General features: G+C 41.3%; 1 protein-coding gene across 1 annotated transcript in view; it reads left to right on the plus strand.

Annotated features, from left to right (window-relative positions):
• The window catches only part of GNAI3 (G protein subunit alpha i3), a 266,408-nt gene extending 264,222 nt beyond the window's left edge, over positions 1-2,186 (plus strand). The window contains exon 9 of the mRNA XM_063297730.1: positions 2,176-2,186. The gene's annotated coding sequence lies outside the window, so the exon portion shown is untranslated. The remainder of the gene's footprint in view (positions 1-2,175) is intronic.
• The last annotated feature ends 6,915 nt before the right edge of the window (positions 2,187-9,101 follow it).

Consider the following 9,101-nt stretch of genomic DNA (forward strand, 5'->3'; position numbering starts at 1 on the left):
CTCATTTGGGCCTCCCAACTTAAAGTGATGTGAAATAAAGGAGTATATGAGAAGGCACCAGGCTAGAAATAGCCCTAGAGAAGAGAGGGGCAGACTGAGCTATGACAATGCAACTTATTAGGTCCTGAAGAGCTGGATAATTGAAACTGGGTTTCTCAATCAGGTTTTTGTGTAACCCTAGGGTTCTGTAAGAGGTCACTAGGGGTTCTCTGGGAGATCATGATTTATTTAAAAAATTATTTCAAATTTGGGCAACTGCACATTAAAGAGGTAAGTTTCATTCTTTATTTTTAGTTTAAGAACACTGTTAATGCATATATACAGGCCTACACATGAAACAAATATAATAATTTTGTCACTTCTGGCTTATATTTGAGCCTGAATGTGCAGGGGTTCCCTGAGGCCTGAAAAATATTTCAAAGGTTCCTCCAGGGTCAAAAAGTTGAGAAAGGCTGGACTAGATGCTGAGCAACCAACTTTCAGGGGATGGGAAACTAACAACTAACTACAGTAACTACAAAGAAACTGGCAACTATACAGCCCAGCTCAACATCCTTCATTATTCCTTGGATGCTTCAATAAGTTAAAGATACATTTCAGAATACCCTCAGAGTGGATTAGCACGAAAACACCCTCCGTTCTGCCCAAATGAAATAATGGAGGTGTACTTTTCGGAAGTCTAGAGGGAAGTTGGTGTCCAAATTAAAGAAGATATGAAAGGAACTCAGGAAACCAATTGCTAAGGAAGAGGGCAAATACCAGGAGAGAAATGGCTAAAGTGGAAGATGACTAGTGACCAATGGGAAGTGAGCATGCTTGTACCTCCAAACAAATAAGGCAAAGGTCTGAGCTGGTCCTGCAGACTTCTCTGCAAGTTTTGTGGATGAATAAGTGATCCTTGCAGGCTCGACTCTGGTATATGTATATAGGGGTGTGTGCATGTGGATATAGAAATCAGAAGTCCATCAGAGTGCATCTAGCCACAGTAACCTACAGATGTTCCTTTAGCAAAGCTACAGTATGGTTTTCTCTACCTTTATATATATATTGAATTGCAGAGGTGGTAGAGTAACTAACTTTTGCACTGAGAATATATTACCCACCTGCTTTCTGGAAAAGTAGCATGTCTAATATAGCAGATGTCTGCATAATTAGTTACATTCTATCCACACAGGAAACTTTGAGAAACAATACCACATGATAGGTGTGCTTTGTCACACAGTATATTTCATGAAGAGTTGTGATATTCTTAGCTCTACCATGTGATAACATTTCTCTGTCATTTAGCTATTTATGACCATAGAAAGAAAATGTAGCAACTGTCTGATGGAAAGGACTGGCATACAAAAGGGATGTACAGACAAAACAAGAGTCACTCTGATTAGGAAGCGGCATGTGGCATGACCTTGTCATGTGTTCAGAGGATACCTCAGAGAAGCTAATTTGGGAAGGTTTTTATGACTACATGGAGCTAGTTTTTTAATTCTGTCCAGATTACTATAAAAGCAACCTTCTTGAACCAGGTGGGACAGCATCACAAGTTGTTTTCAAAGCATAGTTCTTTATGTGATGTAATTAAAAAAAAGGAACACAAAGCACAATTCTATGTTCTTTTTGAGATACTTTATATAGCAACAGCATTTAGGCACTTTGAATCTTATTCTCATTTGCTTGGGCCGGAAGTGAGGTAGTTCATTTCCCCATTATTGTTGTCCTTTGCTCCAGAATCAGATCTGTCCCTACAGTTGTTCTGATAGGCTGTGATGCTGCTTGGAGTCCAGGTGCAGAACCAGCTTCTCTGCTTCTCTCTGTGGTCATTTCTCTCTGCAAGAAAAATAGTATTGTGCCGATTGGCAAATACTGGTGACATCATCTCTGACCTGACCATGTTAAGTTGTACCTGGGCTGATCACAATGTGTAGCTTTCTCTGGCTCCAAGCCGTTACAATGAAGGACAGCTCTAAACATTGTCCATGATCTAGAACAATATTCTACAATCTAGAGCCCTCCAGATGTTTGTTATTATAATGCCGGAGTTCACAGTCTGACAGGAAACTTGGGGAGTTCTCTCAACAGAGCTGAAGGATACCAGATCGGAGAAAGGCAAGTGCTAGTTTCTAAGAGGCCACTGGTCATAGTGCACTGCTGGCTTGCTATCCAATGAGAGAGAGAGAGAGAGAGAGAGGAGGAGGAGGAGGAGGAAACTATTTTCTGTAGCCTATGTTAAAAGATGAACACATGTCTGGGATGTGTGAGCCTATTGCCTAAGCTGAAATCTGGAACCACTTTGTGCCAAGAATAATTTAAAAACACATTGGTTTTGCACCAAGGAACGTCATTTCCAAACCCAGCATTTATCTGTTTTCTGGGCATTTTTTTCATTTATGTAAATTGTCCTATCACTGGAGTTTCCACAAAATATGGAGTGATTTCGTAAGAACTACAGTGGTAAAGCCAGGGATGAATAGAGAACTTGTAGAATTGGAAAGTGACTGAAAATGAACAAATCTGTCTTGGCCTGGTCCTGGGCTTTTAGCAGCAGATTAAGCTGCTGAAATGAGAAACTAAACTATTTGTGGAGCAGAGATAAGCAGTTTTGACATCTTAATAAAAGTAGATCAACTTGTTATTAAAAGCACCAAAGCAGAGGTCACAAACATTTTCATAATCTTTGGCTCTCACATCACTGCAAAGTTTCAGTCTAGGTTATCTTAGGCCCTATCCCTGCTTCATTTAACCATGGCCCATATGTGCCCTCATAACCCCAATTAATTTTCCCCTTTCACCTCAACGGCATTGCTTTTATCCCATCTCCATCTCATGAGTGAAGCTAAGCAAAAGTAAGTTACGATTAACTGTACTGGTATAACAGTAGCACCCATTCTGTAAGAATCTGTAAAACTTTGCTATGTATTATCTTGGAGGCAAACAAGGTGAGAAGATCACCTGGTATAATCAGAAATGTGTTTGAGGGCTGTATGACATATGGGCACTTCTTATGTCCTTCTAGTTATTAGCCACAGCAGGCACCTGTTTGCCAGGCTGCTTATTAATACCAATTTAGCCCTCCTTCAGAAGAGTACTAGATTCATGTTCAGATATAGGCCAAGTGACAAGTCACAAGTATGGAACACCTCTCTAGTTGCCACTAGTTAGGCAACTTGACAGGTGACCAAACCCACCAATACAGGCACCTGCCTATAATCACCCAACCCCATCCCATCCCATGATAGGGAGAATGATTAATAGTTGTTCCTCCCACTTGTAGGGGATGCTTGGTAAGAAGGGAAATAAAGCCTGGGAATCCACCAATCACTTGTCTTAATTTGACACATTAAATTAAGTAAGTAAGAACAGCACCACTCACCAGCCTTGCTGCTTTAGCAGAATAGGACTCAGCCATCGGGGTAGCAAATTTTCTGCCAGCTCAAGCCCTGGTAGATAGCACTTTAATGTGACCATCTGGCTGTGTCCATAGTGACCTGGTATCTCACGACAGTCAGAACAGCCCTCTCAAGTCCTACATTCTTTTCATTGTGAAATCAGAAGAAATGTTGGTCACCCAGAAGTACCGTTAGAGAACATCTTTATTGTCTTGGGCCTGGCTTCAGCCATCAGCTCATAGCAGCCATTGCAATAGACTGCAATGAAATAAAATATAAATTAGTAAATATATTTATTGAAAAATGAAGGGAGAAAGGGAGGGGGAGATAGAGAAAGCAGGACTACAGGTAGTGTTCAGTTAATGACTACCTTGTGCAGCGATTGTTTGAACTTATGATGTGCTGAAAATGTAGATTTAAGACCAGTCCTTGAACTTACAGCTATCGCAGTGTCCCTGCAGTCACATGATCACAATTCAGGCACTTTGCAACTGGCACACATTTACGATGGTCACAGCATCCCGTGGTCACACAATCACCAGTTGCGACCTGCCCAGCCAGTTTCTGACAAGCAAAATCAATGGAGAAGCCAGCAGTAAAATTGAAAGTTGCAGTCACATGACATCACACTTAATGACTCCAGTGGGACTGACGTCATAAGTCAGGCACAGTCATGTGATGTTTCACTTAACAACTGCATGACTTAGCGACAGAGCTGCCTGTCCCAGTTGCAGTCATTAAGTGAGGGCTACCTGTATTCCACTGTCCTTTGGGACCTCCATATTACCTAGCCAGCAGCTTTAAAACAGTTCTTAAACCATTTTCAACTCATGATAAGAAAATGCTGATCAAATGGTAACTTTTAAGAAGTGATAGTTTGCTTTTTTCTCCCTCCCTCCTCATTCATTTCGTTTGTTCTGTCATATCTGTTAGATTAAAAACCTTAAAGTAGGGACTTTTCAATATGATTTTTGTAGTGAACCTTAAATAAATAATAAATGACATGGACACAGATTATATTAAAGACCTTTCAAACACATTTTGAGGGGAAAAAGATGTAATTATTGAGACAGCATGTTTACTCCATTCTGATGGCATTCATAAATAAGCAGTATGAAATTAAGAATAACAATTTCACCCTCCTGAGCACAGATGCCCTTTTCCTCGATTCCTGCAAAGGTCTCCAATTGCCCCCATAACCCCAAGAAGCACTGACAGACTATGCAAATGAGCCTGAGACTGTCTGCAGCACAAACTGGAGTTGCATATTAACTATTGCTCAAATTTCAGGCTGGTGACCTCATCCCAGCTGTTCAATAAAATGGCAAAAGAGAGTTGCAGGGTGGGGTGCTGAACTCCTTAAGGCTGGAGTTGGCTTGAGGATTGGTTGTTGTTCCCTTTCAATAACTACTGCTCCAAACTAACATGGGCTTAATAGTATTCTTTTAACATCCTGGGCATTTACTATATTAATTGGCAATGAGCTACTAAGGGCAGCAATAACGTTATATGGTCTCTTCTTCCCAGATTGTAAAGAGATCCCTTGCTAAAGTGAGTTTGGACAATGCAGGCTGTTGTTTCAGCCTCTTTCACTTTTCAAAGTACACTCTCATTCCAACTAGCAAAGAGGGTCCTTTCTGAGGATGGGGGAGCCTGGAAATAAAGCCAACGCAAGAAGCTATAAGCTATTGTGTTACCTGGGTTATGGTTATTAATTTCTGCATTATTTTCATGGCCACACCTACTGAGATTTGAATATTTTTCTTTTTAATAATGTTCTTGTAAGAACTGTTGTAAGGATTGCAGTCCAAGGGCAGACAGAGAGAGATGTTAAACCAGTGAGTAATAGCTGACCCTCCTTGGAGAAGTCCCATTCAGTTGAAGGCATCCAGAGCAGGCTGGAATATTCTGGGTGGAATCTGAAAGATGCCACTGTGTTCGCCTTGTCCAGTCATGGCACGAGGAGGAGAGAAGGCCAGACCCTGACAGGGTGCAGATGGCAAGTAAAAACAGCTTTGTTTGTGCATAAACAAACTGTTTGGGGAACCAGGGAAAACAGTCCTCTTTGTTTAGAGTCTTATCAGATCCAGTAAGGGGCTTGCCTAGGAGAGTTTTTTTTCCCATTCCTTTCATCCCAACAGTAGTTCACAGCTGTCTTATTTTATAACTCTTGCTTTATAGTTTGAAAAGATACATGGTCATAATAATACATGCAAGAATAAAAGTGAATAGAAGAGATAGAGTGATAGAGTGATAGGGAAAACACAAGCAGTACAGTTAAGATTTTGAGAGCATATTAGGGGGTCTCCTTTAAAAATGACTGCCGAAGTAAGGTCATTCACAAAACACCAATTTACCAGCAAGCAAACTGGTGATACTGCTCTTTCTCCCCATCCCCAGCACATCAGGATGCTCCCTACACTTTGGTTAACAAGGGAATTTTGGAGTTACAGTTAACCAAAAGCAGTTAAGACTGTTCCAGTAGCTTGAAGCCAAACTGAAATCAACCAAAGTCTATTTCTGGAGCAACATCAAGACATAAGAAACATTGTTCCCATTGTTAACCTTGTTATTGTTGCATGACAGGCAGAAATCAATGAGTAGAGCACCCCCAACACTAGGAAACCCTATGACAGAAAGTCCTATTGAACTTCTCTTTTTGTACTTGGTTAACAAACAAAATCCAACTAAATCTGTTGTCAGGAAAAAAAGATGACAACCCTTCCTTGGACTTCATGTGCAACTACCTCGGCCTACCTTAGTCCTTCAGCCATAACAAAGTTGGTAGGGAGAGCAAGTCACTTAGCAAACAAAGCTAGGCTTTCTTGTTATTACAAATATCTTAGGGACTCCCTTGCAGATAGCTTCTGCTTTTTGGAGGGAGCATATAAGTCATAATTCATGATCTAACTGAGGTTTCCCTTACAAGGCAAAAACAACAATTTCCTGGAGAGCACACAATTGTTTCCATTTGCACCATGCTAACCAGCATCCCCTGACATATAGTCATGTTTCTCCTTTTGTATGTTTCAACAGTTCTGCATGACCTCTTGACTCAACCAGTCTTAATGACAGGTCTGCAGTGTTTAATTGACAAATCAGTTCAGTGAATCAGTTAAAAAATCTCTCTTGATTAATCAAGCAGCAGCAGATTAAAAGCAGTATTTTAAAATAATACAGGATCTTACAAAAAATGAAACAATAGCTGTGGTTTTAGAAAAGTAATTTGTTTCTTTCTCCTAAATATCATCCTGAGGTATTCCCAACTGAATGTCTTCTATGAGCCTTTTCCTACTTGTACTTACCCATAGTCCCCAAGGACCATTCTGGTTTTGGCAACAGGAGAGCCTATGTGGACTGGGAATTTTGGGAGTTGTAATTCCAACACATCTGAAAAGCAACAGGTTGGGGCAGGCCAGCTTAGACTTACTTACAAAATGTATATTCCACCTTACTGAGAGACTCAGGGTGGTTTACAAAAATACAGGCTCAGCAATCCATTAAATTGCAGAACATTTAAACCATAATCATTTAAGAAATGATTCATGCTGAATTCAAATTAAAAATCAAACCATTTAAAAATGAACAGCAATCCAGCAATTGTTACTTAAGCTCCAAACATCCAGCGGGGGAAAATGCCTGTATGGAGGTCATCCAAACAATGGGGTGGGGAAACTGTTGCACAAGGCCAAAGCTGCCATCCAAAAAGCTTGTTTTTGGTTTCTTGCCCCTGACATTTGGGAAGGAGGGGGCATCCAAAGTATCCCTTCTTATGTTGAATGCCTAGTATGGGCAGACTGTGGTTAAAGGAGATGTCTCATGGATTACAAGGACCCATGTCATGAGTAAGGACAACCCAAGAGATAAAGGATTGAATAAGAAGCAGCACCTTGAATCAGCCCTGGAAGCAAAACTATCAGCCAATGCAGTTCCTACAACATAGGGCAGTGTTTTTCAACCATGGCAACTTTAAGATGGGTGGACTTCAATTCCCAGATTTCCCCAAAGTTGCCATGGTTGAGAAACACTGACATAAGGGTTATTCTGCAATAACTGCTGTCATGCATCAGCAGGCAGGCAGTTACACCTTGTACCAGCTATAGTTTCTGAGTTATCTTCAGGGGAAGCTCCCTGTACTAAAATCTCAAGGTAATGAAGGCATGAGTAGCAGTCACCAGGACCCCTGCTCCAAAAAGGGCTGCAGCTGGCATGCCAGGTCAAAAGTTCTCCTGGCCACAGTCTCCACCTGTTGATCAAACAGAAGCCATGAATCCGAGAGTATCCCACGGTCACACACTTGCTCCATCAGAGCTGAAGTAGGAGCCTTCAAGGAACCAAGATGGTTTCTCAGTGAAAACTGACTATGTCTTGTAGGATTTTGTCCAAACTGCTTCATCCTTCTGGTCCCTCGCAGTCTCCAAATACCAGGTAAGCATTTCTACAGCAACTCCTGTACAGCCTGGGGTAAACAAATACAACTGGGTATCAACCTCATATTGAACCAATCCAGCAGCTTCATACAGATGTCAGACAGCTGTGAGGAGAAAGGTGAGCCATGTGCCACCCCATAAATGAATGATTAGGTGTCAGAGGCTTAATCACTCATTCTTGACTGCTCAGGAAGGGGCAGAACCACTGTAAAACATTTTTGGCCAGACTTATCACCTGATTTGCTTTCTTGCCTTGCTAACACCATAAAGCCTAATTTAATTTCCTCAACATAAAGCCAAATGGCCAGTGTTTCTCCATTATAACGGTGATTATGTTTACAGTCATGCTAGATTGGATACCAGGCCACTGTCTGTCTTCAGGAAGTGAACTGATTTATCACCAGCTCACCTGCAGTGCAAGTGGCCCCTTTCTGGAGCTGGTTGTAGCTGCAACTACTGCAGTTCTGTAGAGTTTGGAGGTTTGAATCTTTTCCCTCCTCCTAGCTCCTGAAGTTCAGCTGCAGTAGCTAACACGGGAAAGGGTGGCTTGAGAACTCTGCAGCTTTCCTCAATAGCAGGGTGAAGAGAGCAGGGGTGGAATTGAAAAGATCCTGGCAGTGTTCTCCTCTCTGGCAAGGACCATGCCAAGTGCCTGGCTGCTTGGGTTCTTCTTGATTCATTCCATTTCTATCTCTTTTGTGTGAAGTAAAAGGATTTTTATTGCTGCAGGAACTGTGGAACCAAAGTGTAGGCAGTGATTTTTGCCCCTTGTTCTCTGTGTTTCTGAGTCATCAGAAATGGAGAAAACTGGGGGCTATTTTCAAATTTCTTTTGAGGAATTAGGGTGTGGAAACAATGATGTGGAAGTGGCCTACGTTACCTCCTGGTGCACATTTAACTATCTTTTCTCCAAAAGGTTTTGACCTTTTTTTAAAAAAAAGTTTCCTGCCATATCTTTGCTTATTGATATTATAATTGAGTATTTAATGCCTTCAACCAGTTACTGAGAGTTATGGGCCTTAATGGCATCTTTTTGCATTGGGTTCCATAAGCAAGTCTTAAGAACAAATGGATTCATTCTTTCAAATATCCTTACATTATAAAGCCCTTTTGTGCCATGAAATTGACCATGTGTAGGAGAGCATATTTCATCAATGGCTTTACTTCCCTCCTTCCTCTCCATTTTTCCTTGATGGGTTAATGCAGAACTGAGCATGACTCAGCACTGAGCTATTTTTGGAATGGTTCACACATCCTCTGGAAGCACGAGTGAAAGCCTCTGCCTCAC

This window comes from Candoia aspera, chromosome 3 (genome assembly GCF_035149785.1).
Source record: "Candoia aspera isolate rCanAsp1 chromosome 3, rCanAsp1.hap2, whole genome shotgun sequence".
Lineage (NCBI taxonomy): Eukaryota > Metazoa > Chordata > Lepidosauria > Squamata > Boidae > Candoia > Candoia aspera.